Source organism: Gadus macrocephalus, chromosome 8, assembly GCF_031168955.1.
Source record: "Gadus macrocephalus chromosome 8, ASM3116895v1".
Classification (NCBI taxonomy): domain Eukaryota; kingdom Metazoa; phylum Chordata; class Actinopteri; order Gadiformes; family Gadidae; genus Gadus; species Gadus macrocephalus.
Window position 1 is genome coordinate 20,467,975 of NC_082389.1, and position 10,234 is coordinate 20,478,208.

The 10,234-nt window shown below is 45.9% G+C and overlaps 1 long non-coding RNA gene across 1 annotated transcript; it reads right to left on the minus strand.

Moving 5' to 3' along the window:
* Positions 1 to 2,619: 2,619 nt before the first annotated feature.
* On the minus strand, positions 2,620 to 4,290 carry LOC132463571 (uncharacterized). Its single transcript, XR_009527062.1, has 3 exons — positions 4,045 to 4,290; positions 3,843 to 3,925; positions 2,620 to 3,190 (listed from the first exon to the last, which is right to left on the minus strand). It is a non-coding gene; the product is annotated as an uncharacterized LOC132463571 (long non-coding RNA).
* Between the last annotated feature and the right edge of the window lie 5,944 nt (positions 4,291 to 10,234).

Genomic DNA, 10,234 nt, shown 5'->3' on the forward strand with positions numbered 1-10,234 from the left:
CAGTCCTGATTGTTCAGGGGGCCGGCGCCGCCGCCTTGGCCCCGGCCAGTAGCGGCCCCATTGTGGTGCAGCCTTCCTCTCGGGTTGGGACGCCCGTCTCCAACTGTCCGCAGAGGACCTGGGGGTGTGGTCGGGGACCACCTCTTTCGGGGCCCCCACCAGGTTCTGCTGTAGGGGGGCTCTGGATAGCCGTTCGGGCACCCCATCCTCCGCCGCCCTCCGACGTCTGGCCTTCCGACGGCCACGCCGGCGGCTGGGACGAGGGTGGGTGGCACGCTGCCCCGACCACCCGCAGTCCTCGACCAGCCTAAGCTGCCGACACTGCTGCGGCTCAAGGTCAGCCCTGACGTGCCGCCACAGTGCACGGGAAGCCTCAGCCGTCTCGGTGGGAAGGGTGGCCGTCCGGACCCGGCCCTTCCGCTGCCTGGACTTGACCTCCACGTTCTATGTGCCGGGGGCGGCCGCTGCCCCAGCCGCGTCCACGGATGCACCATCAGGACGGCGGCAGAGCTCCACCTCAGCCCGTTCCGCCTGGTCCAGAGCCGCATCGAGGGTCTGGGGCGCGGTGAGGCGGACATGCTGCCCCAGACTCTCTGGCTGCAGTCCCCGCAGGAAAAATAACCCTCCCTCGTTAAATCAATAAGCTTGGTGTTTTGCTTTAAAAAATTAGTTATAGAAGAAGTCTAAACTGTAGAAAATAAACACATCCAAGCTGCCTTTTAAGGATACCTTGGAATATCTGACTATTTTTCAACCATCTGACCCTAGTTTACGACAAAAACAACCCAATTGACGCAGGGTCGGACTGGGAACGATTTTCGGCCCTGGCATTTTTCCATCTACACCGGCCCCTTATGGACCGACCGACCGACCGACCCCCCCCCCCCTTTAGCGCAAATGAGCCGAACCAACTTCAGCGAACCTACTTAAGAAAGACCTGTGAGCAGTGTTCGAATTACGGGGGGTACCGGGGGGGTCTGACGGTCCCGATTGAGACTTGATATCCCCCAAATGGCATTAAAATGAAACTTTGGGGGGTACCGAGAATAATATATTTATTCTTCAAATTGCGTGTTTAAAAGTGTCTTCTTATTTCTTAAATGTGTTCGATGTTTACTATGAGTAATATACTGACATTAAAATTCAAACACCCCTTGAATGGACTGTACCATTAACACGTCTTCAGCGGTCTTTCAACGTCTTCTCTATGGCTTGACCTCAACTTGAACTCGTCGTCTGACTTTAACTTAAACTTGACGCGTGAACCAACTTCTTTCAGCTCGGGCTAACACTAGCTACGGTAAGGAATGTTTTTATATTAAGCAAGGGCGTCAGTTTGTTTTTAGAAGTGGTGGGGACAATAACCATAAGCTTGAGTGTGGTTTGAAAAGTGGTGGGTACCCTTATGTAAGCTATTCATCCATTCAACGCTGCATTACAATATGCTCTGCAGTGTATTGTCAGGTGTTGAAAAACCAGTTTGTGTTTTGGCTTGTTTTGCAAAACGACGTTGGAAACACCAGGGTATTGGCTCGGGATATGTAATACTAATACACACAGGACAAAGAAAAGTGTTGGCAATTTAACACTTATCTTGACATCAACAAAGTTTACCAGACAATCAATGGCAGACTGTAAAGGGGGTAGGCTACGAAATGAAACGAGGTACTACTGAGCATCAGCCTTTTGAAGAAGAGCAAGGGTTGCTGGTAGCATAATGTTATGCTGCATTAAAAAATGAAAAAAACAAGCACCCAGAGGAGAAGTGCATCTGCCAAATCCTGACCACCAGTAAACACTCGCGAAGGACCAATTCACACTTCACTCGTTACATCATGAGCAAATTGCCCGCAAATAAAATCCCCTAGAGTTTAGGATAATCACACAGCAGGTTATACGAGAACATATTTATGTCAGGATAGGCCTACCACTGGCTCCAGCCTCCAAGTCCAACGTCAAATATCTCAATCAGACAAAACAACTATAACCACATTGGCATAGCAATCGAACCGTGTGTAGCTGCTACTAGCTGCAATCTATATATGAATGCATACTAGCTGGAGCACCAACCAGAATCAGATGATCACAATCGCTTAGGACCGTGGGTAACCTAGCCAGGTCATCACGAGCAAACAAAACCAGCAGCAAAGTAAACCAATTTCTTACCTTATGTGGCCCTCCACATGCAGGCTAGATGATGTATCCATATTCCACGTTATCCAGTGTCACAAACATGCTTTTTACAGGAAGCAAAAGGACCGCCTATTTTCTGAATAAAAATGTCAATTTTGGCTGGCTGTCTTGAAACTTCTTTATTATAACGCTGTGTGTACAGACAGCCCACGTAGCCGCCTGCCCCCTCCCCCTCGCGATGATATAAAAACAACAAAAAATCGCTATTATAAGGCTATTCAAGTGGATCCATAATGTCTAAGAGAAAAGCGGGAAGCGATATAAGATCCTTTTTCAGCAAGCAAAAATGCGCTGTAAGTTTAGAGAAATCTACAAATCAACTTGTTTTACGATGTTTGATATTAACTCGGTTAACTGCTAGTTCTCATCTACTGCTAACGTTAACGGTCAGCTAGCAGTTACACTGTAGTTAGCTACATACCGGCTTTAGCTAGTCTATGCTTTGCCTACTACAAATTTGTCTTCCACTTTTATTGGTTGAGTGGAATACCTTTTGTACAGTAGCGATTGTTTCTAGTGTTCCTGTTCCATATATATCTCAAGTTAATTCCATGATATTGCGTTAGCCTTCGCAAGTACTAGAAGTCATAAAAGCTAGCCTTCCAAGTTCACGTTCTCTCATTTCACAATGTTCGATCTGTATGCGCCACCATGGGAATGCAGACTCTTGTCATTTTACAACGCCATGTTTCTACAGTGGCTGACAGTCGACAAATCAAACGACTAGATACCAAATTGCGTTTTTCACACGTTTGAAATCTGCGGATTTACCACTAGATGTCCCTATATGATTATCCATACTATTCATAAGAAAAAACAGAATATACCCTAAAACTATGCAAAAAACAAGTACGATTTACCCCAAATCTATGCTAAAACGTTAAATAAAAACCAAACACAAGTGCCAATAAATGTTTGTTTTATTTATGAACCATCTGTCATCAGGAAAAGGAACCAAGTGCAACAGAACAAAACAAAGAAGTGCAGGGACCGGGAGCTGTGGAGGTGAGGGTCACATAAGGAAAACTTGAACATTCAGAAACTATAACATGAAACATTACTAACAAAGTTTAACATTTTCATAAGGAACCGGAACTGAGTGGAACAGAACTAAACAAAGAAGCTCAGGAACAGGGGGTTGAGAATGTAGAGGTGCAGCAGGTGAGGTTTCTAAAAAAAAAGATGCTATTGCACAATTTAAAACATACACTACAGACAATTATAGTGAAGTGGGCAGGGCTACAACTACAACAAATATTAAGTTGATCAACACAATGGCAATTATGAACAAAAAACCTAAATAAAACATTTCAGGGAACTATTTAAAGAAATACTACCAAATTATCATACATGTCACTGACTACATTACAGGAGGAGGTGCCTCAGCAGGAGGGACAACAGGATAACCCTTCCCAAACAGAGGAAGAGCTCAATACCCCTGAGGATATTTTAGTTTCCCCATACCAACCAGCTGCACAGCTAATTGAGCCACAAACTCTGCCCAACCGCACTCTCCGATTCCAGGAGAGTTGGTTCAAAGACTACCCCTGGCAACATTACAGTTCTGCAATTAAAGGAGTTTTGTGTTTCTACTGTGTAAAGGCCTTTAAACATAATATTCCAACAATGGCCAGAAATACAGAACAAACCTTCATTTCCTTGGGGTTCAGGAACTGGAAGAAGGGTAGGGAGGCGTTCGACAAGCACACCAACAGTAAGGCACACATTGTTGCTGTAAACAAACACACACATACGCACAACTCTGTCAGGATGCAACTTTGCAGCATCTCAGAAAAATCACAAGAAGCAGCCAGGTCAGCACTGGTAAAGATTGTGAGTTCACTGAGGTACCTTGCTAGACAGGGATTAGCTCTCAGAGGCCATGACAATGATGAGGGAAACTTCAAGCAGCATCTGGAGGAGAAGGCTGAGAGTGACCCAAAACTGGCAAGCTGGTTGCTGAGAAACCATGCCTACACAAGTCCTGAGTGTCAGAATGAGATACTGCAGTTAATGAGCAACGCCATTATCAGACAAATAGCTAAAAACATCCATGCTTTACCTGTACTGCAGTACTCCTTGATAATGGACGGAACACAGGATGCTGACCTTGAGCCAAGGGAGGACTTTGTTGGTCTGTACGAGGCCTCTTCAACGACCGGTGAGCACCTTTTTAGAATTGCCTCTGATGTGCTGCTCCGTCTAAACCTGCCGTTCTCTGGTCTTCGTGGGCAGACCTACGATGGCGCAGCCAACATGTCGGGGCACTTGTCAGGGACACAAGCTCTGATCCGGAGACAGCAACCATTGGCCAACTTTGTCCACTGTGGCCCACACTGTGTAAACCTTGTCACACAGGCTACGTGCAAATCCACACCGGTGATAAGGGATGCCCTGCATTGGATCCATGAGCTGGGATGCTTACTTGCCCAGTCTGGAAAATGCAAGACCACTTTCAAAGACATTGCCATGTCCACCACAGGCTCCTTCACCTCCATCAAGCCTCTGTGTGCCACCAGATGGACTGTGCGTGCTCCAGCCATCAGAGCAGTCCTCAGCCAGTACAACGCCATCTTGAGTGCGCTGGAGGAGATGGCCTCTGCTGCAAAGGTCAACGACAACACTGCCTCTAGAGCACATGGTGTTCTTCAGAAGCTGGAAAATGGAAACACCGTTCTTGGCCTTCTCCTGGGTCAAGAAGTCATCACAAGGTTGGAGGGGCTGAACTCAAGTCTGCAGGCAAGAGGGAAGACCATCAGTGGAATGCTGAAAGCCGTTGAATATGTTAGGCAGGGCTTTCTCTCTTTGAGGGCCGATGATGCGTTCAAGGCCATCTATGACAAAGCTGTGGATTTTGCCGCAGACTTGGATCTCCAGCAAATACAGTTACCTCATGTCCGAATGCCATCCAGTAAACATGGTGGTCCTGCCAAGCATCATACTCCTGCGACACCAGAGGAGTATTTCCGGGTCCAGTTTTTCAGTGCCATTGACATGGCGACCACCCAGCTTCATGAGCGTTTTGATCAGGTGAGCCTGGGAAATCTGGTGAAGCTGGAGGAGCTGCTGATTACCGGAAACAAAAATATGGTGGTGAGCTTGTACCCAGAACTGGACCTACAGGCACTACAAATTCAACTGGCCATGTTTAAAGCAAATAACACCTACACTTCATGCAAAGAAGCTGTCCAAATTCTCAGAGGCATGCCACCAGAGGTCAGAGGGCTCTTCTCACAGGTGGAGACTCTGGTGAGACTGCTACTCGTGGTCCCAGTTTCATCCTGTGAGGCTGAAAGGAGCTTCAGTGCTCTGCGACGGCTGAAGAATTGGCTGAGGACAACAATGACCCAGTTGAGGCTCAACAGCACTGCAGTCTGCCATATCCACAGGGATACACTGAAGGCCTTGGACAAAAGGGAAATAGCGACAGCTTTCATTGGCACATCTGAGAGGCGGGTGCATGTTTTTGGCCAATTTTAACTCTCCAACCTAAAGACACACACACACACACACACACACACACACACACACACACACACACACACACACACACACACACACACACACACACACACACACACACACTAGGCCCAAGTTCAGTGCTGGCACATTCTTAATTTTGGATTACAATACTCTTGGTAATGTTGTAATAATGTAGTAGGCTGATCAAACAGTTCAGTGTGGTTCAGAATAATTAATAAATAATCCATAATCCATTTCCTGATTCTTTCCAATTCATAAAATAGTTAACCCGTCTTTGGTCATCAGTCAACAAGTCATTCACTTAAAAAGACCCTTCAGTCATCCAGCTGGTGTCAATACACAAAGGTCAAAAGGATGTAGGCCCGCCCTACTGTCCTACTGTCCAAACTGGCTGGCCCGAATGCCATTTTTCAGGCTTCGAATACACAACATTAATATCCCTACTCCCTGGAACCGATTTAATAGCTTTTGAACGTTAATTAGTTAGTTATAAAGTAAAGGGAAACAAGATATCTATTCTTCCTCCACCTCTCTCGCTTCTCTGCTTGGTGTCGCTTATAGTTTGCCTCCCTCGCTCTGGTAACGTCACGTAGGCCTACCTCACGTGGAAAAAAAATAAACAAAGCTCTGAATACTGATTTAAGCTTCGAATAATATTTTTCCGAACGAGTATTCTAATAATTCGGGCCAGCCCTAAAACTGATAGCAGCTAATATTATTCACTTTCGCTCACTCCAAATTAGTTAACACTGTAACCGCAAACAATTAGCTACAACGTGGTCTTGCCTAGCTAGCCTATGCTCTGAGGAAACATTATAAACGAACTGTTAGGAATAGTTACCTTGTACATTTTTGAGGAGTCGACTTTCTTGACGCTTGTCGTCTTCAATGCTGCTGCGAAGTGTGTGGAAAGCGTCTGTAAAACAACTATTAGGCTGCCTTCCAACTGCCAAGTGTAGTAGGCCTGCTGCTGGAATGATTAACCACAGGTGCTCGCGCGGCGCGGCACTGAATGAGAGATACTGATGATCAGAATCCCGCCCCCTCATTTGCTCCACTCACAGCCCGCTGTTGTGCATGCTGTGAGGATGTCTTCGTGCGCGCCTAAGGTAGGAAAGCAATGCATTACACATTTAAGCTTTTAGTGAATGGATAAAAAGCCACCATGAGTCCCAACTCATGCATTTCACTCCTATGAACAGATTACCTTGGTACTAAGACTATTTTCAACAGCATCTTTCAATATTTGAAATCTTGCTGAGGAGTGCGACAGATACTGTATTGAGCCGTCTTGTCTTCTCTTGGCGGGTCTGTCAAGATGGTGATTATAATCCAGGGGCCGTATTCACAAAGCATTTTATCTTACCGCTAGGAGTGCTCCTAACTCGCGCTAAAACATTTTACGTAGGAGTTTTTTCTTAAAAGTTATTCACAAAGCCGCTGAGACCTACTCTTACTAAGGATAAATCACAAAGAGTGAACTAAGAGTGACGCGCCGTTGCTATGGATTCCGTCAATTCTCGTGCACGAGTTTAGAAGCGGTCAGTTCGGTGATTGGTTGTTCAGACGAGCCCACTGAATCACCGAAAAACTCCAAAACTGTTATTGCGGGATGCAATAACATCCCCGACTAACAGGAATAATCCGATTAGTCCCGAAATAAAATGTTTGGCCACACTACGTTATTTAGCAATAGGGGAAATGCAACTTTGCAGTGCCGACGATTTAAAAATATCGCAACCATCAGTCAGCCGTGCCATAAACCAAACTATCAACCCGCTCTCTCGACCACATATCATCCAACCGTTTATCCGGTTTCCTTTGGACATTCAACAATTACACAGGATCAAAGCCAAGTTCATGGCACTTGCAGGTATGCCCGGTGTGGCCGGTGCTATTGACGGGACGCACATAAAAATAATTGCGCCATCAAAAGATGAGGACGTGTTCGTCTATAGGAAGAAAGTGCATTCCATCAACACGCAGGTTGTTTTTGATGCACATTTTAACATACTGGATGTGGTTGCAAAGTGGCCTGGAGCTACCCATGATTCGCGCATTTTAATGGAGAGCGGTCTGAGGCAACTTTTTTGAGAGGCACCATGTACCAGTTGGTCGTCACTTGCTGGGTGACAGTGGCTATCCCTGCAAGACGTGGCTCTTGAAACCCTACCTCAATCCACAACCGGGAGCACAATTAAAGTATAACATGTAAGTGATTACGCAGATTAAGCTTAATCCTGTGCGTAAAATGTAGTATTGGCTCTTTGACGCCTTTTATTTGTTGAATCCATATTTATTATTGTTTACTGTTTTCCTCCATATATGTTAGAGCACACAAACATTGTGGCAACCCGGTACTCGATTGGGCCGGGTTCCACGGATAAATGACACGTTTAGCGAGGGTTAAAGCCATCCAAGGCATTTATTGCAGACAGTTTAAACAAACAAGGCACTCGCGGTCTCTAGGGCCTCCGTGGGCCTCTAGCTGCTCGTGGACCCAAGCGCTTCCTCCTTCCCTTAGGGATCACTTTGTGAATACACATTTTAGGTAAACACCTTGGCACAAATCAGTCAACACACATTTGTGTAGTTCATAACATTTATTTTCCTATCTTAAGACTGTAATATACTGTCTTCATTTTTATTAGCCACTCTTTCGCTTTGAGGACCTTTCTTTGCCTTTTATAACCCTAATTTCCAACCTCAATTTCTTCTCAAACAGTGAACTGGCACCAGCAGCAGGAGGGAGAGGAGAAGCAGTGGGTGCACCAAGAGGGAGAGTTGGAAGAGGAAGAGCTGTGAGAGGAGGTGCAGCTGGAAGAGGAAGAGCTGGCAGAAGAAGGGCTAGGAGGGGGAGAAGAGGAAGAGCTGTGTGATGTGATGCTGCAGCTGCAGCTGGACTTTGATCTTCATTTCTTCTGTGGGGAATATAAATATATAATTTGTAACACATTTTTGGGAAGTGGGTTGACCAGTTGCACATTGTAATTCTTCTGTAAATATTAAACAGAAAGGTTTTTCATGTAGCCTATTGCAATCATTGCATGCATACCCCTCAATCTCCTTTAGCAACTCGACTGCAGGATCAGCTGCACCCTCAAGGCCAGTTATGCTTGTGTCCGAGCCTAGGACGCGTACACCACCGATGCGACCGGGAACAACGGCTTTGGTGCAGATCCTCCTCCAACAAATTAAATTTCAGTTACATTCACGTTTCATATCACTGTAGCCTTTGTTAATTGTAAATTTAAGACATGCAAATGAATTTCCCAAATGAATGCAATGTTAATAATGGACTTATCTGTAGCCGCGACAGCTCTTTTATAGTCGGCAATCTCCAACCTACACTGTGATTGCAGGGCATACCAACGTTTTTCGTAATCGTCGGTAGAGCGACACACAGCAGGGAAGGAAGCATTTAGGTTCACGCATATTTCTTCCCATGCCTCCTGCTTCTTCTTACTGGTCACTCCAGCCCCGAATCCACCCTTTATTACCCCCTGTTGGGAAAAATAACCTGCTGAGTACATCACATGTACATTATAAATATAGCTAACTCCTGCCCTAGCCTGATGAGCACATCACATGGACACATTATAATATAGTCAACTCTTGCTCTAACCCAACAACACAAACATGATAATATATAGTCAGGTCAAGGCCGGAGCTGAAGGCCCCATCTCCCAGGCAGGCAGATGGTGGACACTCAGACAATGCACCAGTGTCATCTCCAGAACGGGAGAGCCACATTAATTTATCACACAGGAGACATTTTGAGAGCTCTTCCCCGTTAGGAGGAACCAAGAGATACCTCTGCCCACACCAGGGGCCTGAGAGCCACATTAAATTATCACACACGAGACATTTCAGGGGGGCACTCCCCGTTTTAATTTATCACACCGGAGACACGAGGAACTCTCCCCGTTACGAAGCTCTCTCAGGGCCTGGGAGCCAAAACACACAGAACCGCACACACCTCAAACGCACACACCTCATCGAGAGGAGGATACAGCATAAGACTGCATCACACAGGGACTCTTCCCCTTCTTCTGAAGCAGACCTTCCACGGAGGCGAAGCTCCGGACGAACCATCAGCGCTGATTAGGGACTTAGACATATTCGATTTCTCACGCTTTATGACTCTGTATAACCGTTGCCACTTTACTTAATAAATCCAAGGTCCTCGTGCCGATAGACTTTATTACCTCTCCGTCTCATTTCATCTGGTCCAGTAACTAGACAGACCGTTTTTCCCAACACCCCCTCCGCTCCAGCACAAACTGGGCAAGTTGGTCCTGGGATCAATTGGCCTTTTGCTTGCGTTTCACGTTTTCATCATCCATCATGATAGGAGGACTTGAACGGCGGTATGGGCTGTTATTTAAAGTTTTTAAGTGCTGAAATATGCTCATTGGATAATAGTTTGCAGGGTGCTTTTAATTGCCTCCTTGATTCAATGCAATTTACGTATTTTTATTGTTTGCTTTCTCAATCTCTCTCTCTCGAACGTGCAGGCTACAACTCCATTATCGTGGTCTGCACAAAATTTGTCATC